The 22547-nt window shown below is 34.0% G+C and overlaps 1 pseudogene; it reads left to right on the forward strand.

Moving 5' to 3' along the window:
• Positions 1-4689: 4689 nt before the first annotated feature.
• On the forward strand, positions 4690-12495 carry Sec13-ps1 (SEC13 homolog, nuclear pore and COPII coat complex component, pseudogene 1; annotated as a pseudogene).
• Positions 12496-22547: the final 10052 nt, after the last annotated feature.

The raw sequence follows: 22547 nt of genomic DNA on the forward strand, positions 1-22547 counted from the left end.
TCTCTGACTACAAAGGAATGATGCCATGAATAGCTTGTGGAAATTATTTTTCAACATTTCATATTCTATGGTAGAGTAAGGAGAAACAGAAAATAAATTGGTAAATTTCTAGAAAGAAATTTGAAAATACTTAAGCTCAAGGAAATTATACAACATGTATTAAATAACCTAAATATTCTCATAAGTTTTCTAGCATCAAACCATTTAATAATTAATATTTTTCTACATTCATGACAGTATATTAAGTAAACTTATCACAAGAAATATCTATTAGTAAATAATAGTCATTGCAGCATCAATAGAATCATTTAACCAACAAATTTCTGAATAGAATGCTGTCGAGTGAGATCAACAATTAATAAATGGAACATCATGAATCTGAAAATTTCTCTAAGACAAAAACTAGACAAACTGGAAGCATAGAGAATGGGAAAAACCATCACAAAATCCAGATCTAGCAGAAGGATAATATAAAAAAATAAAATATATGTATATATATATATACACATACATATATTTATATATATTTATATGAAGAACTAAATAAACTAGATGTGAAAAAAACAAACATACCAATTAAAAAAATTGGTTACAAAACTAAACCTAGAATTCTCAACAGAGACATCTCATACAGTTGAGAAACACATAAACGTTCAACATACTGAGCCACCTGGGAATGGTAATCAGAACAAGTTTGAAATTCCATTTTCCACCTGTCAAAATGACTGAGACCAGAAACACAAGAGTAAGGTCATGCTGGCAAGGTTGTGGAACAAAGGGAACATTCCTTCTTTGCTGGTGGGATTACAAACTTGTATAGTCACTTCAGAAAACAATATGGAGGTTTTACAGGAAGTTAAGAATTGATCAAATTTGAGACCTTACCATACCACTCCTGGGCATATACCCAAAGGCCAATCAGTTCTACCACAAGGGCACTTTCCAGCTATATTAATAGAAGTTTTATTTAAAATAGCCAGAAACTGATAACGAGTTTGTTGTACCCCAACTGAAGAATAGATTTTTTAAAAAAATTGTACAACTATCCATTGAAGTATTACTCCCCTGTTAAAAAAGGAAGCCATTAAATTTGCTGTCAAACAGCTGAAATTAGAAAAATATCCCAAATGAGGTAACCCAGACTCAAAAAGACAAACATTGTATACACTCATTTATACAGTAGGTATTAGATATAAAATAAGGGGTAATCATGGTACAATCTCCAGACACACAGAGCCTAAGCAACAAGGAGGGTTTAAGGGAGGACACAGGATCTTCCTGGGAAGTAGACTTCATGAATAGAGTGGGATGGGAACAGGAGTGATCAGGTGAGGGTGAAAGGAGGTTGAGAATACTGGGAGAGGTGACAGGATGTGAGGGCCATTTCAGGAGCAAGACAGAAATCTAGTGCAGTGGAAACTCCATAGAATTTACAAGGAAGGGCAACATTAGGGAAGATTCTTATGAGTCCTGAACCACCAAGGCTTTAAGTGGAGGGATTGCGACACCTACTTGCAACATAAGATTTCTCATGCCTGCATAGAGCCTAGCATAATCATCATTAGAGTGACGAGAGATCCTTCAGAAACTAATAAGAGCCCCACAGCCAAATAATAGGCAGAAAATGGGAAGTCCCATGAGGGAGGAATTATTGAAGGTACCAGAGGAATCAAGAACACCACAAGCTCATGGCCGACAGAATCAACTGAACAAGATTCAGTTGGATTAACAAAGACCAGGGAACCTGTATGTGTCTGACATACATCCTGTGTATATGTATTATGCTTGGGCAGCTTGGTGTTCTTGTGCTAATCCTAACAGTTGGATCGGATGCTGTCTCTGACTCTTTTGCCTGCTTTTGGAGCCCTTTCCTTCTACTGGTTTGCCTTGGTGTTAGAATATGTGTCTGGTCTTTCCTGTGTTTTTGATATTTTGCTGTTTCTAGTGAGAGTATGTCATGAAAATTAAGAAAGCAATAAGTAAATAATTTTCAAATGTTTTGCCATAGTATTTTTCAAATAATTAACGGTATGTCCCAACATTTTATATTGAGTAATTTGTCTTTAGATTGCAGTTTTGTGACATTGATTTTACACCATGCTGAAATCTCCAGAAAATTCATAATATCTAATTAATTGCTCATTTAAAAAGAATTATTCTAGTAAAATATATTTATAACATTTAAAAATAGGGGGTTAAATTTTCCTTCATTAATAATTTGTTATTTGAGATGATTTATTTATTTCATTTTTGTAGTACCAGTCATCAAATCCAGAGTTTTATTTATACCTTATGCTGTATTTGGTTAACATCCCTGGAAGGCCTGCTCTTTTCTGAGGTGAGGTAAAGGGGAGTGGATCTGGGGAAATGGGATCTGGTTTATAAAGTAAAAAGAGATAGTACAAGAGAAACCATAATATTCTAAATACATATATGTGAAAGATCATAATCATAACATAAGGACATTTTTAGTGGTTTTGAATAGAATACCCTGCTGAGGATAACTAGTAAAAATTTTATTCTTTCTTTCTGAAATAATCCAATCAATGGACAGAAGCTGCTGACCCAGAAGTTGAATAAGGGAAAAGTTGGAGGAAGCTGAGGAGGAAGGTGACCCTATAAGAAGACCAGAAATCTCAACTCATCTGGACCCCCAGATCTCTCCGACACTGAGCCACCAACCAGGCAGCATACATCAGTTGATATGAGGCCCCCAACACATATACAGGAGAGGACTTCTGGGTCTGTGTTCAATGAGAGAAGATGCACCTAATGCTCAAGAGACTTGAGTCCCCAGGGAGAGGAAAGTTCTTATGGGGTAAGGGGTGAGAAAATCTTCTTGGAGACGGTGTGGAGAGGAGTTATGGGATGTAAAACAGTCAGAGGTGAGACTGGAAGGGGGATAAAGACTGGCTTAGAAATAAAGATAAAAAAATAAAATGACTAACTAACTAACTAAATACAGATAGAAAGAAGGAAAGAAAGAAAAGAAAAGAAAAAAATTAAAAAAATTGTGATTCATATTAATATATTTATGTTGGTCCATTATTTGTGATAAATGAACTACCTAATGTTTGTTGATAATAATAAGAGAAACTACATGTGTCATACTTGAGAAGTTGACAGTATCTTTGGAGGATCTGTGTGAGAGAGTACTGGGAGGAGATATTGGTTGATATTAGGATGTAAGGCCAGGGGATGGAGAGATGGTTCAGTGGTTAAGAGCACTGACTGCTCTTCCAGAGGTCCTGAGTTCAATTCCCAGCAACCACATGGTGGCTCACAACCATCTGTAATGCTCTCTTCTGGTGCGACAGTATACTCATATACATGAAATAAATAAACCTTTAAAAAAAAGGATGTAAGGCCAATGAATAAATTAATTAATAATACAAAAAAAAAGAAGAAAAGTATTTGTAAATATAAAATTGTTAGAAATTTAGTGTTTTCTTCTTTTCAAAAATTTTGCATAATCTAGGAGAGTTCAGAATTGTCTACTTCGACTAGTGCATGCCCAGAAAATAATGTAAAATATAAAGCCTAAAATAGTTATAATTTCATGGTATAGTGATGTATCAACTCATACAAAAGGAACAAATATTTATTGAGTTTCTTTAATACGACAGATTTTTTATTTCCAAATTTTTTAGGCCTCAAAATGATGTGCTATGTTTCAAAACAAGGAATATAGGATCATTTACATTATCATCTAAAACACGACACATTTTGTAAAAATATGAATACAAATATGAAAAATATGACACATTTTGTAAAAAAGAATATGAATTTGTCAAGAAATCTACACAATTTTAAGTTTTTAAGTTTTTCATCTCTTGTGATTTTTATGTTCCTAGTAGGAAGTTTCATAAGCTAACTATATAAGATAAATAAAGTAACATAAATGGGTGAGAAATCATTTATGAAATGATAAAGCCAAACATGAAGTAGGTCAAAATATTGGTCATGTTTATGTCGGTTATGTTAGAGTATAAAGTTTTAAAGTAAAATAATAACCAAACAGAATTAATATAAACTATAAACCAGGAATAATATGTACACTGCTAATAACACATTATTTGCACAAATGGTATATTTAAAAAGCTCCCAAATATACTGGCAATATTATCTTCATAGAAAAATGGGCAATTTGAATAGATACTTCCACAAATAACCATCAGTGATTGAATACATTGAGAAATTTAAGAAATGCATTCAAACTGAAGTCACTTTAGTTATGAAAGTTTAAGTACTCAAATATTTCAGCTTTAATCGTTTACCAAATCAGCATAAACTTTAAGATATGTATAATTTCAGTGAGAACTCTATGGCACAAACTGGGTATATCTTTTGACACAGAAACTCCACTGATGGTATTTCTATGAAGAGAATAATTTTAAAGTGGATGTAAAATTCAATTTAATTCCTTTATGTAGAAGAACTGGAAATAATTTATTCATATACATAATGAAGTTATTTTGTAAATTTTTGTGCCATGGCATGTCACCATACAAAAACATTTTAATGTCAATGTATGATAAGACAACATAAAATGTTAAGTAAATGATTTCAATTGTATGTTATATAAATACTTATAAAACATTGTGCTCATATAAAAGGCTATCTGCATGAACCAAAATACTATTTCTTTTTTTTTTTTGGTCCTTTTTTTTTTTTCGGAGCTGGGGACCGAACCCAGGGCCTTGCGCTTCCTAGGTAAGCGCTCTAACCACTGAGCTAAATCCCCAGCCCCGTTAAAAAATGTTAAGTAAATGATTTCAATTGTATGTTATATAAGTACTTATAAAACATTGTGCTCATATAAAAGGCTATCTGCATGAACCAAAATACTATTTCTTTTGAATGGTTAAGAATATGCACTCTTTGCAATAATCACATTAATCCTGAATATCAGTGTTTGTGGATCCAACACGCTCTGTTCTTTTAATATATTTATATCACTTTCGAGACTCTACCTTTACTTACAATTTGTGGATACTGAACTGAAGGGATAGCAAAACCCACCAGGATGATAACCACTTAAGTTCTAATAGTAGAAGTCTCTGGCTGATATTAGAAAGAAGTGTAGTACACAGAGGACAACTACCATATGGAACAAGGAGTTCCTGAAACCTTAGCAGATGCCTTTAATTACCATTATGATGCAAACTTCTTCATATCAAGTTTAGGCATTGTTTATTAGAGTAGATTTTAATGAGGTTCTATAATTGATTCTTATCTGAAATTCAATGATTACCCTTGTGATTTTTTTAATTTAGAAAAATATTATGGATAAATACAGAAACTATTAAGTTTACAAATTGTTTTAATTGGAACTATAAAACCAGAACAAATGTCATCAGATATTACATTTTCTTGTTCTACTACTACATATTTGTGAATTAACACTTTAAACAGTAGAATCTTAGAGAAAATGAGTAACAATCTTTAGTGGATAATGTTTATTCTCTAGTATGATTTCATATTTCCCTCTGTGCATATTGGTTTATTTTAATTTAAAAGTCTTTATGTTAGCCAACCTATATTCTTAATGAATTTCAAATGCATTGGTACATGGACATTTCTCTTAACTTGATAAAAACAAGTTGTCATAGTGCCTGGCAGTACTCAGAATTGCCTAAGGTAATAATGCACATAGGAATGTACCATTATTTTAGTCCTAGAGCAAATTGGGAACCTGCCAGTTAGAAATTCCCATTAGGAAATGTATATTGTAGCATCACTACATTAATTCTGGGAAATTGTCAAGTCGTATCATAAAGGCTTGAGCTTCTCAGAGGCACGAGCTGTGATTATCACATGATTGTTTAAACAGCCTAATCGATGAAACAAAATTTTAATTAATTCTAATTGTTTTATTGTAGCTCTTAAGCAAGCAAATTTAGAGCAATGAATAATATCTGACCTAATTTCCTTAAACATTCGTTCAATGGCTTTTTTTTGAGATTTTTATAAAAATAATATTCAGAGTGAAGCGTTCTGAGCTGCCAAATCCCAAGCAGTGAGTTGCCGCTGCTGCAAGCAGGGTGTCAATAATTAACACCATGGACACCTCTCACAAGGGCCCGATTCATGATGCACAGATGGATTATTATGGCACCCGCCTAGCAACCTGCTCCTCGAATAGGTCTGTTAAATTTTTTGATGTGCGAAATAGAGGACAGATCATCATCGCAGACCTCAGAGGACATGAGGGGCCAGTGTGGCAAGTAGCCTGGGCCAACCCCATGTATGACGATATTCTGGCTTCCGGTTCCTATGACCAGAAAATCATTATTTGGAAAAAGAAAAACAGCACTTGGGAAAAGACACATGAACGCTTGGGACATGACTCTGAAGTGTATTCTGCTTGTTGTGCCCCTCATGACTATGGTCTTATCCTGGCCTGTGGAAATTCAGATGTGGCAGTCTCACTGCTGACCTTTACAGTGGAAGGTCTGTGGGAAATGAAGATTAACAACACTCACAGGATTGGCTGTAATGCTGTCAGTTCGGCCCTGACTGTTATGCCTGGAAGCTATATAGATCAAACATCAGGGCAGACACCCAATTACATCAAGAAGTTTGTATCAGGTGGCTGTGACAACCTCAAGCTGGGTAGGGAAAAGGTCATCTAAAAGAGGTGCAAAAACTAGAGGCACACAGCGACTGGGTTCAAGGCTTTGCCTTGGCCCCTTCCATTGGCTTGCCTACTAGCACCATTGCCTGCTGATCTCAGGATGGTTGAATGTTTGTTTGGACCTGCCATGATGTCTAGGGCAATATATGGTTACCGAAACTCCTAAATAAGTTCAATGACTTTGTGTGGCACATGAGCTGGTCCATCACAACAAACATCTTGGCTGTGTCATGTGGAGACAATAAGGTGACCCTGAGGGAAGTGCCAGTGAATGGACAGTAGGTGTATATCAGTGATGTTAACCAGAGATAAGGTTCTGGGTCAGTTTCCACCACAGAGGGCCTACAGAATGAACAGTGATAACACAGGCAGCCTGATCTTCCTGTTACCTATTCCGGAACAACCTTACAACTGGGAAGAAGATTTCCAGTGCTACCAAGATTCCACCCTCATGAGGGCCCACACATGCAACACTGGGTCTCACCTGCCTTACTGGGATTCTATGTGTTTAGTAATTTAGGTCCAGCTGAAAGTATTCATGATTACTATGGCCATTTTTAACTATCTTTTGTTTCGGGCTGTTTCCAAGCTAATAAAATCGTATTGCATAGAAAAAAGAAAAAGAAATATAAAATTCACCTAGGGAACATGATCCAGACCAAACAGGACTGATGCACATTTGAACTCTCAGATGTGGCAACATCCATAGGATTGGCACAACTTTGAGCCAGATGGGATTTCAGAGCTAGGACTAGGACGTGGAAAGCAGTACTGAGCCCTAAGCAAGAAGCTTTGTGCACTTATCATCTGCTTGCAAAGAAAAAATTAATTCTTTCCAATGGAGTCTTATGGGAAATTCTAACCACATTTAAGTGTAGGCCCCATACACAGCAGTGGGTGTGCAACACAGATGAATTAAGTGGCATATATTTTTTTCTCACATCGTTTTGTTAGGGCATATTTTATCTTACTGGTCTTTTGTTTATATATTATGGTTTACCATCTTGTGATTTTTATGAAGTATGGTGAGTTTGTTTTTTTTTATTTTTTTTTGCTTTTTATTTTTTATTTTTGTTTGCCTGTTTGTTTTCTAAAGGGAGCAAAAGAAAGGGCACAGGGTCATGTAGTTGGGTAGATTTGGAGGTTCTATGGTTTGCTGCTACCACAGGACTAGACTGCTCATTCTCATTCAAACAGAAAATCAAAACAGACAAATAGCAGTGATGTTCAAAAGTTATGGCTAATATTACAAGCAAAACTTTTCAAATACTACTTGGTAAATAAATAACTTAAAAATTTTAAATCCTTGGATTAATATCTGATGATAGCTAATCAGGCCATGGCAGAAATATTAAGAGAGAAAATGGAAAGTATAAAAGTCTTAAAATTAAAAAAGAAACATATTTTTCAATAATAAATATTTCCAGAATAGTTTATTTTGGAAAATTAATTTCCTTTCAAGCATTTTGAGAATCCTCAACTGAAAAAGCAAACATCACATAACTACTACATTATTAATAAGTTTTGAATGTTCATCAGTATGTGTAGAAAATGCTTTCTTATTAAACAAACATAACTTGTCGTACAAAATAATGTCAGTTAGTGAATTTTCTGAGCTTCACTTTATAAACTTAGAACTCTAAATATTTTATAAATTAATTTGCTGGTAGAATTATAATGAAGTTATGAATACTAAAGACAAACTGAGATTCTTCACACAAATATTGAAAATATATTTTCCCTATTCGTCACTTCTGTGGTTATATGTAATTTATTTCAAAAGAATAGGCTGAGATTTTGATAAGCATTCGCAACTTATTTCAAAACTTTTAAGAGAGATAGTATTAGAATTTATCAATATACACAGATAATAATATAATTGCTAAACACACAATTTGGTATAAAACTTAGTATTCAATTATGGTCCAACCCAATTACAGTGGAATGTGGAAGTGAACTTTTCCATATGTATTCATAGACATATCTATACTTTGAGCATAGTTCACATTCCATTTACATTTCTTTTACTTTACTACATATACAGAAATAAATTCTACTTTGATAACAGCATTTCAATGAACCATTAAATGTTTCCCTAGAGTATCGTAGTATAATGTCCATTATGTTTGATAAACTTCCCTTAGGCTGTAAGTCATGCTTGTAGAGGTAAGAAACAAAACAATGTAAAGGCAAACATGAGATCTGGTCTATCTTCAAACCCAATTACTCACTGAATGTATATGTAGAAAAGAAGAAACCAAGATATAATTTGCCAAAACTTTTGAATAAGTTATACTAATAATAACATCAGTGACGTCTCAAGTTCTCAATTTGGCTTGCAAATGGACCTGCAGTTCCATCAATATTATTACATGTGATGGAACGTACACACCTTATATGTTTAACTAGTATTCCAGTTTGCATATAAAAAGAATTTTATTTATGGTCTCATCACTGGATATACAACTGAGTTAATTCCATAGTTTTTAGTCATGGAAAATAATGTTTCAGGGAACAGGATATGATGGTTGATCCTTTTTGTGGAAATTGCCACCAAATCCATTGCTCCATATCTCCAGCATTCAGTTCATCTCCTTTGACTGCGTGTCAAGAAGTTTTATAACTGTGTAATTTTATTAGAATGTACCTGCCACATTGCTTATATTAACAATGTGTGTACTATTTATATTATCACCAATTGTAAATAGAAGACCCTTTCTCTTCAGGCAACATTTATTTTTCAAGTTTTTGTATAATTACTAAGTTACAGCATAATATAATTTATGAGTTGAAAATAAAGAAAAATGTTGTTTCAAAGAAACCTGGGACAAAAGGCTGACTGACCAACTAACTTACAGAAAGCATATTTTGGGATGAAATCTATACTATTAGAATTTGGAGAATTTATTTGAATTTTCTTTCTATGAAATTGTTTGAAAAGTAGAAAGTGGAAGTAAGTCTGTCCTTTGGGAGTTAGAAAGAAACTACAAACCATGTTCATGCATTTTCCATTCATTATTGTTCCAACATAAACTAAAATTTTCAATCCTGTGTGCTCACAAAACTAGCTCCCAAACAATGTTTCTATGATCACACATTTGAATCAGGGAAAATTTTTTTGGTACAGCTATAATCTGTGATTCTTATAAAAGTTAGAGAGTCACAATTTTACAAAACAGGCCTTCAGGTTTTATTATGTAAACAGGATTATTTTTTGCAAAATTGTAATGATTAGATCTTAGTTGTGCACATCAGCATTAAATAGAACCAGAGTTAGAGTTTAACATAATTTCAGCCTGCAATGTGAAATTCAGCAGAGAAGAAAATCTGGATAAAAACAGTGATGATTCAGATTCTAAAATGTATGACGTTATCCATTTATCCAACTTCCAAAAAAATGTATGGTTTTTATTATTAGGTTACAATGAATCAAGATTTGTGTTCACACTAATGTTGCCCTCATTTCCATTTATATTAAACTGGTATTTGTTTTTTTAAAGGTGGCACATGAATGAACAGAGCCTTCCACAATCTCTGTTTGTTCAGCTTGTAACATGCACAATAGCAAATTCAATCTTGTTAAGAGGCTTATTGCTCCGTTGTAGAAGTTACTTGAATTGCAAGAAAGTTTGAATTTACCTAGATTGTGTGTTTGTGTGAAAGAATGAATTGAAGTTTAAAAGAATATTTTTTCACTAATAAATTGCCTATGATTCTGTGATTTAAACAATCATTTGCTCATGCTAGCACTCAAATGAGAAAAAAACTTTAAACATTAGGAAAGCTGAGTTCATCTGAAATGCCAATTAGGTAAGACTTTTTAAACTCAAGGACAATATTTTATTCAGCCAACTTTGAAGCAAAAGGTATTCTTTTGATGAAGTACTATTTAATTTAAAATTGAGCAAAAACAATGGGGTCAGAGTCTTAAAGTGCCATTTGTTTGATACTATATTATGACACACTTGTAGACATTTTACTAAGGATCACTTAACCTAAGCATTTGTTACAAAGAAAAACAAGATTAATTTTAATCAATCAATGCATCAAAATAAAATTTTTGAACAAAATTAAATTTCTTGGACATGAAATTGATGTTATTAATAAATCATGATTACTATATTTACTATACACTATTAGCAAATGCATTTGTGATAACAGGCATAGGTCATTGAAGAGGAAAGCCGCTAACGCACACAGAAAAAATACACCCAGTTAAACAGTGAGACTCACAAACATTCACAACGATAGAATAAAGAATTATAATTTTGCATAAGGCCTAACACAAAATGTAGAATTTAGAAATCAATTTACTTTTCTGCTGATTTGATACTTTTAGTGTTTTGTTTTATTTTATTTTGCGTGTATGTGTGTATTTTAATGAGGAAACAAACATTTTGTTTTCTGTGTATGTGTGTATGTTTTAATGAGGAAACAAACAAGATAATACATACAATGAATAAAAAGTTCAACAGTCAGTAACAACCATTATTAGGAAAAATACATTCCTTAAATTAAAATCTGTGACTTTTCTTACCGTTACTAACAGACAAATTAATTTTGTTATAAGACTAAAATATATTAGGACGACAATAATGACATATATGATTGCAGAAATTACTTAGTGCTTAAAAGCACTGATTATTCTTCCAGAGGACCTAGTTTCTATGTTCAGTGTCCACATGGCAGCTTACAATCCTCTGAAACTTTAGTTCCAAGGGATACAATATTCTCTTCCGGACATTGCATACAAAATACTTACAAACACTGATAAACATAAATAATATAGTAAGAATATTTTTAAAAGATCATGTTATACTATATGGAAATAGGATTTTATTTCAAAGATGCAAGATTTGGGAAACACAAAATAACTCACTAACATTGCATTTCAGGACATTCATAACCAATTATAAAGTAAAGAAATATGTGAAAAAGAATCAATTAATTTTATGCTATAGATGAAAATATATATCATTAGAGAACATTTTTAAAATTAGAAAAATGTATATACTTTCATAATGTAGCTCTGAAATGTATATCCAGAAAAGGAAAATAAAGATATAAAAGACATAATAATTGAAGACAGCCATGGTGCTGGAATTTCAGCAGTTCAGAGGCATAGGCAGGGAATTCATTCAAGTGTGGTGCTACCATGTTCTATAGAGTGAGTTCCATATCCTCTGGGACAAACTGTCATACATGAAATCAATCAATCAATCAATAATGTAAACAAACACTTTGCAAACAAAAAAGTTATTTTTAAATTCATCAACTTGAAAAATGTAAATCCCATAATTATATGCTTCTATATTTTTGTTAGAATATTGGTGCTCAGCTGGCTTCTTTTTATTTTCTCTTCAGTCCAGGATCCTAGTCCACCGTAAGATTTCCCCACATTCAGTGTAAGTTTACATGAATAATAAGTAAGTTTGGGAAGATATCTGTTGGAGAAGTGTTTGTTCTACAAGCATGAATACCTTTTTTGTTACTGACTTTTGTCCCCTAGTAGCCAGTGACCCATGGTAGCCAGCATTTTACTTTCTCACACTTGTATTGAGCCAGCTAATTTCCAGGTTGGTTTCCCTATGTTCTATTTCCAATGTAGGTGATGGGTATTCTTTAGCAATACAGTCTTACTGTATAGTGAGCAATCGACTGTTGTTTAATGTGCCTCTGGTCACTGTAATTATTATTCTCCATAAGATGTTTAACATTGTTTTTAAAATCTTGGATTTTTAAACAAAAATTCTAGTTCTAGGAATGGGATGCCCACTATGCATCTACATCTGTTTGCTGACAACCACTGTTTAAGTTAATGTCAAGGGAAACCAATTTCCACTTTGGGTTTTATAACACATGCACATGTAAGATATATATATATATAATATAATATATAATATATATAATATAATATATATATATATTTGGAATATGTGTGTGCACGTGTATACCTGTGTGTGTGTGTGCGCACACGCGTGCACACACGCACACACATGAGCTTAAAGAAACACAGATTGAGACTGTAATGACAGAATTAAACCTCTAAGTCGTTAATTTTGGAAGACCTGTGGGAATGTTTTATATTTTGAGCTCACTCAGACACACAAAATCTCTAGTCACTGAGAATGATGTAGTGACCGAATCCTCACAAATGAAGAGGCAGAGACAGTGCTGTCTGGTTTATTCAAACTAATTTTAAAATTAAGGAGAAAACAACTGAGGAAGACACAAGGTGTCCATCTCGTCCACTCCATGTATGGACACAGAAACATGCATGCATACCTCAAAATTTGTCATTGTCTTTAACTTGGCTTTTAGAAACCGTAAGAATAATATCATTGAAATGCCACCTCCATAACAGACATCCACAATGAAATCTTATCTCAGTGAAGAAATGTTACTCCATAACTTTTATGTTTGTGCGTGAATGTCAAAATGTATTACCTAACTTATCTTCTATATAAGTAAGTTACATAAATGCTAGTATAGTTGGAACATGAATAAACGGTATGGTAATTGAAACAAACTGCTAAGTAAAAGTAGGAACGCCTGCTCCTCCTTTTCTTTATGTGTTTTACATACACACACACACACACACACACACACACACACACACACTCACAAGTTATATGACAATGATTCTCACTGTTTTGCTCCAAAGCCTCTCACTTTTTCAGTGGAAGATCAGGGACGTGGGAGTGTCAGGTCATTGTCTGGTAGTAGACTGATTTTTTTCTCAGAAAAATATTGACTAGATGCAATCTTTCAAAAGAATCTGGAGGTAGCTGATGTCTAAATCTTGGTAACAATAAAAAGTCTTAAACAGATGCAGCTTGTAATGACAGAATTGTAACTCTAGGTTGTTCATTTAGGAAGACCTGTGGGAATATTTTACATTTTGAGCTCATTCAGATACACAAAATCTCTACTCACTGAGAGAGAAATTGTCTTTCTTTATAAACTTAGGATTTTATAACCACTCATACAGAAAAGAATATATGACTAAGCTTTCACTTGAGTAATTAAGTAAGCTGTAACATTTTTCAACCATTGTGCAAAACTCATCATAACTGAAAATGCAGTAAAATTTTAGTTGAGACTACATGAAAATAGCCTTTAAAGTATTTACACTATCAATGCATATAAATTAGGTAAATATTTTTGTTTTCTTACTTTCATATATAATGTTATAGAAAAAGCTTCCCTATAAAAATGCATAGCTAAATATATCCTGCTATCAGGGGGTATGTGTGTGCTCAATACAGTTCAGGGTGAGAGTTCTATAGAGAGAGAGGTTTAAGAGTACATTAACGGCCTTATATGTAAAGATTAATTTATCTTTCTTTTATGTGTATGAATCATTTGCCTTCACATACGTAAAGATGATGGGCACATATACAGCAACTACAAAAGTCAGAAGAGTTCATTTTATCCCCTGGAACCAGAGATAAAAATAGTTGTACATTCAATATGGGTACTGGGATCTGAACTCTGGGAACAAGAGAACTTTGAGCCATTTCCACAGCCCTATTTAGTCTTAAAATTGAGGGTAACAGAAGTTATGTGTGTGTGTGTGTGTGTGTGTGTGTGTGAGAGAGAGAGAGAGAGAGAGAGAGAGAGAGAGAGAGAGAGAGAGAAACAGACAGACAGAGACAGACAGAGACAGACAGACAGAGACAGACAGACAGAGACAGACAGAGACGGACAGAGAAGACAATTAGAGCCTTTTCTTTCACATTGATGATGCAGTCTGTTTTTAATGTTTCAGCTATTTTGTATATTGCAGTTGAGCTAGCCCATAAATTTTCTGACAATTCTCTTATCTGAACATTAGGCATGCCATTATTAAACAATATTTACCCTTTTGTGGGTTCTGGTGGTCAGAGACTATTATCAAGCATGTATGGCATTTTTTTCCTGTTTGTGTCATGTCACTGACGTTAAGTAATCCTTTAAGTAAACACTTATATGTGTGAATATGGAGGCTAGTAGAGAGGGTCAGATATCATCCTTGGGAATCCTATCTAACTCTTTAGAGATAGCATCTCTCATTTGCCCAAACCTCAGAATTGTTTGATTACTGGAGGTTCATGCTGCAGGCATTTTCCCACTAGTGCTGTGACTACGAATACACAACACCATAGCCAGCATTATTATTTGAGTTTGGGATGTGAAACTTAGATATCTCTTCTCACAAGATAATCAATTTATAAATTTTACTGTCGTGCCAGTCCCAATGTTAATTAACTTTTAGTTGTATGTTTTCCAGAAATGTTAACATTTTAATGATAATTATGAATAAGGTAACTTGTAAAGATTATATATAAAATATCAAAAAACTCAAAAGAGATCTCTGTTTTAAAGTTAGAACTAAAAGAAAGAAGAAAAACACATTAGTATTAGTTAAAAGGTTTCATTACATATCCATTGAATAGGATGAATTTATTTCAAGATAATAATTCATAGAATAATCATGTGGACAGATGATCATAACATTTTTATTTATTCATTGTTTTAGAATTGTGACAAATTCATATATGACACCTAATTTAATCTCTAAGGTTATTAAATAATATAATATATATATATATCATTAGGGGATTTATTTTAAGATATGATAAATAACTTTCCCAAAATAAAACAAGCAAGAAAAAAAATCTCATGGGGAAAAAACGGAACTTCACACTATGTTTATATTTTTAACTGAGACTGCACTGCCTGAAAAGATGTATTATGCGGTGGGTAAACAGTTTGATGTCTCCTTTATTAATCTTTGTTCAATTCAGTTATAAGAAAATTGTCCTGGAAATCTGAGGGAACATGTGACTTTTAGACATGGAAAAGCTATGATAGTAATGTAGACCTACCAGAATTATCCTCCCCAAAACCTAAATAAAATCAGAGTAAGACAATACTGATTATTTCAAAGAAAGTATTAGAAATATTAGTATAAGTGTTTCAGAAACTCAAATAGATAATGATAGTATACTTAAAAAGTGCAATGATTAAGACACTCAAATATGAAGAAAATTTAAGCCAAATACAGCCCTACCTACATACAAATGCATCAGGAAAGATACTAAAACAAAGAGAAAAAAAAAGATATTCGATGGAAGGCAACAATAACAAGATAAACACACACACACACACACACACACACACACAGAGGACTCAAGCTTCTATGATCTCTAGGATATGTTTAAAATAAAAAAATAAAAGAATAAACACAAGAATCTACAAAGTACAAGTATATAAGATAGGATTTAAATGCATAAATAATTTATTAATGAAATTCTATTGGAAAAATTTGCTAGACTGTGTCTACAGATGCTGTCTTCCATTTTTACTTGGCTATTAGAATTGTTAAGATAAGCAACAACCATTTTCTTCTTTTCTTTTTTTATCTTTATTAAATTGAGTATTTCTTATTTACATTTCTTTTTTTTTAGTATTAGTCCGTATTTATTATATCTGGTATTTGACCTTAAATTTTTTTATCTTTATTAACGTGAGTATTTCTTATTTACATTTCGATTGTTGTTCCCCTTCCAGATTTCTGGGCCAACATCCCTCTAACCCCTGCCCCTCCCCTTCCATATGGGTGTTCCCTTCCCCATCCTTCCCCCATTACCACCCTCCCCACAACAATCACATTCACTAGGTGTTCAGTCTTGGCAGGACCTAGGGCTTCCCCTTCCACTGGTGATCTTACTAGGATATTCATTGCTACCTATGAGGTCAGAGTCCAGGGTCAGTCCATGTATAGTCTTTAGGTAGTGGCTTAGTCCCTGGAAGCTCTGGTTGCTTGGCATTGTTGTACATATGGGGTCTCGAGCCCCTTCAAGCTCTTCCAGTTCTTTCTCTGATTCCTTCAACGGGGGTCCTATTCTCAGTTCAGTGGTTTGCTGCTGGCATTCGCCTCTGTATTTGCTGTATTCTGGCTGTGTCTCTCAGGAACGATCTACATCCGGCTCCTGTCGGTCTGCACTTCTTTGCTTCATCCATCTTGTCTAATTGGATGGCTGCATTTTCTGAACATTTCAGCATACAGTAAAAGCAATGTCACAAAACAGCCATCTAAATACAAATTAATGATAAAAAGGTGGGACATCTAGTTGAATATTTGAAAAATAATGTGGCACAACTTTTTATAATTATTCACTTATTGCTTTGTTAATTTCCATAATGTGTACTAACTAGAAACAGCAAAGTATTAAAAACGTAGAAGGCTGACATCATAGACCAAAATGAGCCTTTCAGTCTTCTTGTAATGAGGGTGATCTTTAAACATTAGATGATACAGTCTCCTAAACACCACATTCATCATCCAAGTTATTACTAACCTAATGCCTCCCTAAGCTACAGGAAAAACTAAATATAACTGTGAAAATAGTACTTTAAAAAATTACTATTGGAAATTGTAAAACAGTGAATTAGTTTAATATATAGATGGTTCAAGGATGAAAAGTTTTTCTTTAGCTACCAAAATCATATTTTGCAGAAGAACAAATATACATCACGGGGTTTAATATTTTTTGTTTAATTACAAATGTGCACTGTAATCAATAGTATTTATGGTATGTATTTGGAAGTTACATAATATAAGTGTCTATAAAAAGTAATATTTCTGTTAGAAATACAGTTTTAAAATTCCTTCATTTTTATTAACTACATGTGGTGGTTTCAACATGCTTGATCCATGGAGTGAGTGGCATTATTAGGAAATATTGCCTTGTTACAGTATGTGTGGCCTTGTTGGAGGAAGTTTCTCACTGTAGGGGTGGGATTTGAGATTGCCTTTGTCCTCCTAGCTGCTTGGATGACAACAGTCTTCTCCCAGATGCCTTCTGATCAAGATGTAGAACTCTCAGTTCATTCTCCAGCCCAATGTCTTCCTGGACATGCTTAGATGTTGCCATACATTCTGACATGATATAATGGAGTGAATCTCTGAAACTGTAAGCAGTCCCAATTAAACATTGATCCTTATATGTGTTGTCTTGGTCGTTGTGTTGTCACATCATTGGAAACCCTAAGACAGAAGTTGGTACCAGGGACTGGGCTATTATTTTGATAGGTCTGACGGTGGTTTTTTTGTTTGGTTGGTTTATTTTGTTTTTGTTTTTTGTTTTTGTTTTTGTTTTGTTTTGTTTTGTTTTTGTTCAGAGGAATGTGAGTTGGGGACTTTGGATTTGGAGAGCAATGTATTGGATTAAGTGGGGGCTTAATGGTCCATCCTAGAAGGTATATGGAAAACAGTTGTGCTGAGGGTGATTTGAACTGTGGAGGCCTGCTGACTCAAGAGATTTCATAGGAGAAGAATTTTAATATGTAGTGCTTCTGGGTTGGTTTGGTGAAGAATGTGTTATGGGTGCTTTTTGCCCTTATCTGAAGTGTCTATCTGAGGCTAAAATGGACAGATTTCAATTAATTGCATTGACAAAGGGTGTCTCAGAAAATTCCAGCATAGACTTGGTCCTCTGGTTTACTCTCATGAGCATTCTGATCAAGCATATCAAGCTTAGAAAGGAAAGTACAAAATGTATGGTTCAACTATTAAATGGGCACCAGAAACTACAACCGGAGGTAAATACCATGTATGAGGAGATAAACAGATTAAGGAAGTGGTGAACTCTGGGACAAGATCCAACCCAGATAAACTTATTGTTTATTCATTTGCCTTTGAACAAAAAAAAAATGGTTATATCATGTTAGGTGACATTATTGCTTGGTTATCATTTTTATTTAAACTTTTAGTATGAAAAGAACTACAATTAGGTAATGAAGGACACACTTGTGATCCAAATCTTGAAACTGGAAGACACAGGCTTTTAACCCTTATCTTGAGGAATTGTAGCCCTGAAAAGTTTAGACCCAGGTATGGTGGTACGCACCTTTAATCCTAGGAGGCAGAGGCTAACAGATCTCAGACTTCAAGGTCCTTTACCTAGTTCTAGAACAGCCAACCTTAGGCAGGGAAGGATGTAATAGATCAACGGGATCATGTTCCAGCCCCAGCAATCAGCAGAACATGGCAGAATAAGCAATGTGGCTCTCGTTTTAGAGTCAAGTGTGTGAGAGGCTACTGCAACCATTAATGCTGGGTAGCTAATAAATTTGTAGTGATTAAGAAGAGACCAGCAGGACTGTAGAGGTGGCTCAGAGGTTAAAGGTTAGGCTCACAACCAAAAACATAAGAAGAGACCAGCATCACTGAAGTAAAATCTTCTGGGTAGTGTTCATGTACGCAGCTATGCTGTTGTATCCTAAACTGTTTCCTTTTAGCCAGTCAGGAAGACCTCTGGCTCTTGCACATTTTCTAGCTCACTCTGCAACAAACATGTCTGGGCTTCAGGAGGGGTTCTTTCACATATTCCTTTGAGGACTGAGCTTTTTGCAGTCTCCAGTTCACTTCCCTTTGGCCAGTTGTGGGTCTCCATGTTAATTGCCATGTCTAATGCAAATAGAAATTTCTAAGATAAGGGTTGAAGGATATATTGATAGATGGGTTTAACCATTATTCTTTTGGAGTAAATTTAATACTATATTTATTTAATAGCATAATCGTTGTAGTTTTATATTTGCTAGCCTCTGCTGTCTAGTAGAGTACTGTTGCAATGTTAAAAGATAACCCCATTGTAGAAACTTTTATGTTATGTATCAAATCTTCATAGCAGTAGATTTTTGCATTTGTTTTTGAAAGTTTCTTATTGTTATTTATATTCTTCCCTGTAGTGGTCAGAATTTGCATAGCCCATAGAAAGTAGCACTGTTAGGAGGTGTGTCCTTGTTGGAGAGAGTGTCACTGTGGAGGTGGGCTTTGGAGGTCTCCTCCTATGCTCAGGTTCTACACAGTGCAGAAGAGATTCCTAGTTCTATGGATTCCAGCCTCTCCTACCTGCAGTTGGATCAAGATGTAGACCTCTCCACTCTTTCTCCAGCACCATTCCTGCCTGGAGGCTACCATGCTTCCTGACATGATGATAATGGACCGAACATCTGAAACTGTAAGCCAGCCGCAATTAAATGTTGTCTTTTATAAGAGTTGCTTTGGTCATAATGTCTCTTCATAGCAATTGAAACCCTAACTAAAATCTTCCCCATGTTACTTCCTGTACCTTTCCCCTCACTGTCTACTGTTCTTTTATTCCCTCTTTACCCTGTATACCAGTCATATCATTATATCTCCTCGTTTGCAAGCCTATCACTATGGCTCCTAAATACTTTCCTGACCTCTATGGATGATCTAAAGAAGATATATATAACTGAAAATTTAATGCTAATATCAGTGCTCTCTGGTGATTATTTTTACCTCCATCTATATACCATCAAATTTCATGTTTTCAATTTTATTAATATGTAAGTATTATTCAATGAAGTAAACCCCTTCATTAGGTAATAAAACTCTAGGTCATGTACATTTCCTGGTAATTGTGTCTAGAAAGCTACAAGTAAGAAGGAGAAGATACCTTTATACTAGGACTTGGAATCCTTTAGGTATATGTCAAATGGTGGATAATATGGTATTTTCTTTTGTTTAAGTATATTTATGACACTTAAAAAACGTGGACCATCATTTATGTATTATGATATTTCTATAAAAATCTTTGGCTGAATAATGGTTAGTATTTCATTCTATTATATGTAACTTCAGCATTTATCTTTAAGACTATTACTATGGTCAAAGTAATTTTTTGTATAGTGTGATATAAAGACTCAATTTTATGTTTTGCATATAGTTGTCAATTGTTCTATTATTATTGATTAATAAGTCAGTAATCTGGGCTGGAAAAATAAAGCATAGCCCTTCACCTACTTAATTAGTACAACACATTTGTCCAAATTACACTGATCATAAATGTAAAAATTAGGCTGTTTCATTTTATTCCATTTTATTCATATAATTTCTAGACTCAAATCATATTATAGTAATTATGAAGAGAATTTTGGAATAGGTAAGTGAATCTTCAAACATTGTTCTTTTCCAAGGTTTTATTGATTCTTCCAGTTCCTTGCCTTTTCATATGAATTTTAATATCAGCTTGTCGATTTTTGCAAAGGAGGGTACTGTGAGTCTATTTCTCTTTTTTAATTTATAGGTTAATTTGGATAAGACATCCTTGTTTCAGAATGTTGAATTTTCTAATACATGAACCTAAAATATTCACGTTACATTTATTCCTTAGTATCAATTGTATTCTCTTGATACTACTGAATGTCAAAATGGCTTCATAAATTACTTTTGAAACTCTTAATGTACACAGGAATATAATTGATTTTGCATATTGATGCTGGATGCCGTTACCTGGCTGAACTTCTCAATAATAATCAGTTCCTGGGGTGGAGGAGATCCGTAGGAATTTCTATATATAATATAATAACATCTACAACAAAGATTATTTTATTATTTTCTGATACCAATGTCTATTTAGTCTCATGCCTTGGTTTGCTGAAAAGATTTCTAGTTCAATGTAGAACAGAGCTACCCAAAGCAAATATATTTTATTGTTCCTAATTTTAGTGGGAAAGCATTTAGTCTTTCATCATTTAATATGATCTCAGCTGCAAGTTTTCAATAAATGCACTTTATGAGGTAGAGGATGTTCTATTCTATTCCTAGCTACCTGAGTGCTTTTATTATGAAAGCATGTTGGGTTTTGTTAAATTATGTTTCAGTATCTATTAAGATGCTAATGTGTTTTTATTCTAAAAATATATTTTATTAAATTCACTGATTTTCTGATCTTAAATAAACTTTTTCATTCTGAAGTATATTATGTTTTGTCCTAATGTACAAATACATTTCATCCATTGCTTATTATGGTTTGCCAAAATTTCCTTAGAGGTTTTGTGCCTATAGAATTATTTGTGCAGTACTGCTTTTTCATTTTAAACCTGAAAAATTTTATGCAGAAATCAGATTATTTCCTCGGTATGTTATAGACATTTATAGCAAAGCATTTTGAATTGGATGTGGGAAATTTTAAAGAGTGATTAAAATTTTCCCTCACTACAAATTTGTATATATATTTTACTTTTGTGTCAATTTTTAAAACAGTATCAGCGCACATGTTGTCCTCTGAGTATCTTCACCCAGCAGCTAACTCAGAAAGATACAGATACCCACAGACAAACAGTGGGTGGAGCTTGGGAACTCTCATGGAAGACTAGGAAGAAGGATTGAGCACTGCAAAGGAGATAAGGACTTCACAGGAAGACCAACAGTGTCAAATTACCTGGACCCTTGGGGCTCTCAGAATCTGAACTACCAACCAAAGAACATCCACAGGCTGAGCTTAGGCCTCCCTACACATATGTAGCAGATGTTTAGCTTGCTCTTCATGTGGGTCCCAAACAAATGTAGCAGGGGTTATCCCAAAGCTGCTGCCTGTATGTAGGATAAGTTCTTCTAGCTGGGCTGTCCTGTGTCTGGCCCCAGTGGAAGAGGAAGCACTTAGACTTGCAGAAACTTGAAGTGTCAGGATAGGGAGATACTCAGGGAACCCCACCATCTCGGAAGAGAAGGGGAGGGCTATGGGAAAGGATTATGGGAGTGGAGGGGGAAGAACAATGAGCATGATCTATAGTAAATAAGTAAAAAATAAAATTAAATTAAAAAAAATCATGTCAGCTCTCTAGGAATGTATACATTTCTTATAATTAGTAATTACTTGGCTGACTGGTTTTTATAGGTCTTTCCATCCTAAGTTATTCAAACTTAGCCTTTTCACCTAGTAAACCAGACTTCACAGTCATCAAAACCTTATTATTAATATGACACACTACATCATGTTTCAGAAACTTCATTTGTGTTTTAAACTCTCTGATCTGTCCTTAAAATTTGCTTCCTTGGGGCTGGGGATTTAGCTCAGTGGTAGAGCGCTTACCTAGGAAGCGCAAGGCCCTG

Source organism: Rattus norvegicus, chromosome X (assembly GCF_036323735.1).
Source record: "Rattus norvegicus strain BN/NHsdMcwi chromosome X, GRCr8, whole genome shotgun sequence".
NCBI lineage: Eukaryota > Metazoa > Chordata > Mammalia > Rodentia > Muridae > Rattus > Rattus norvegicus.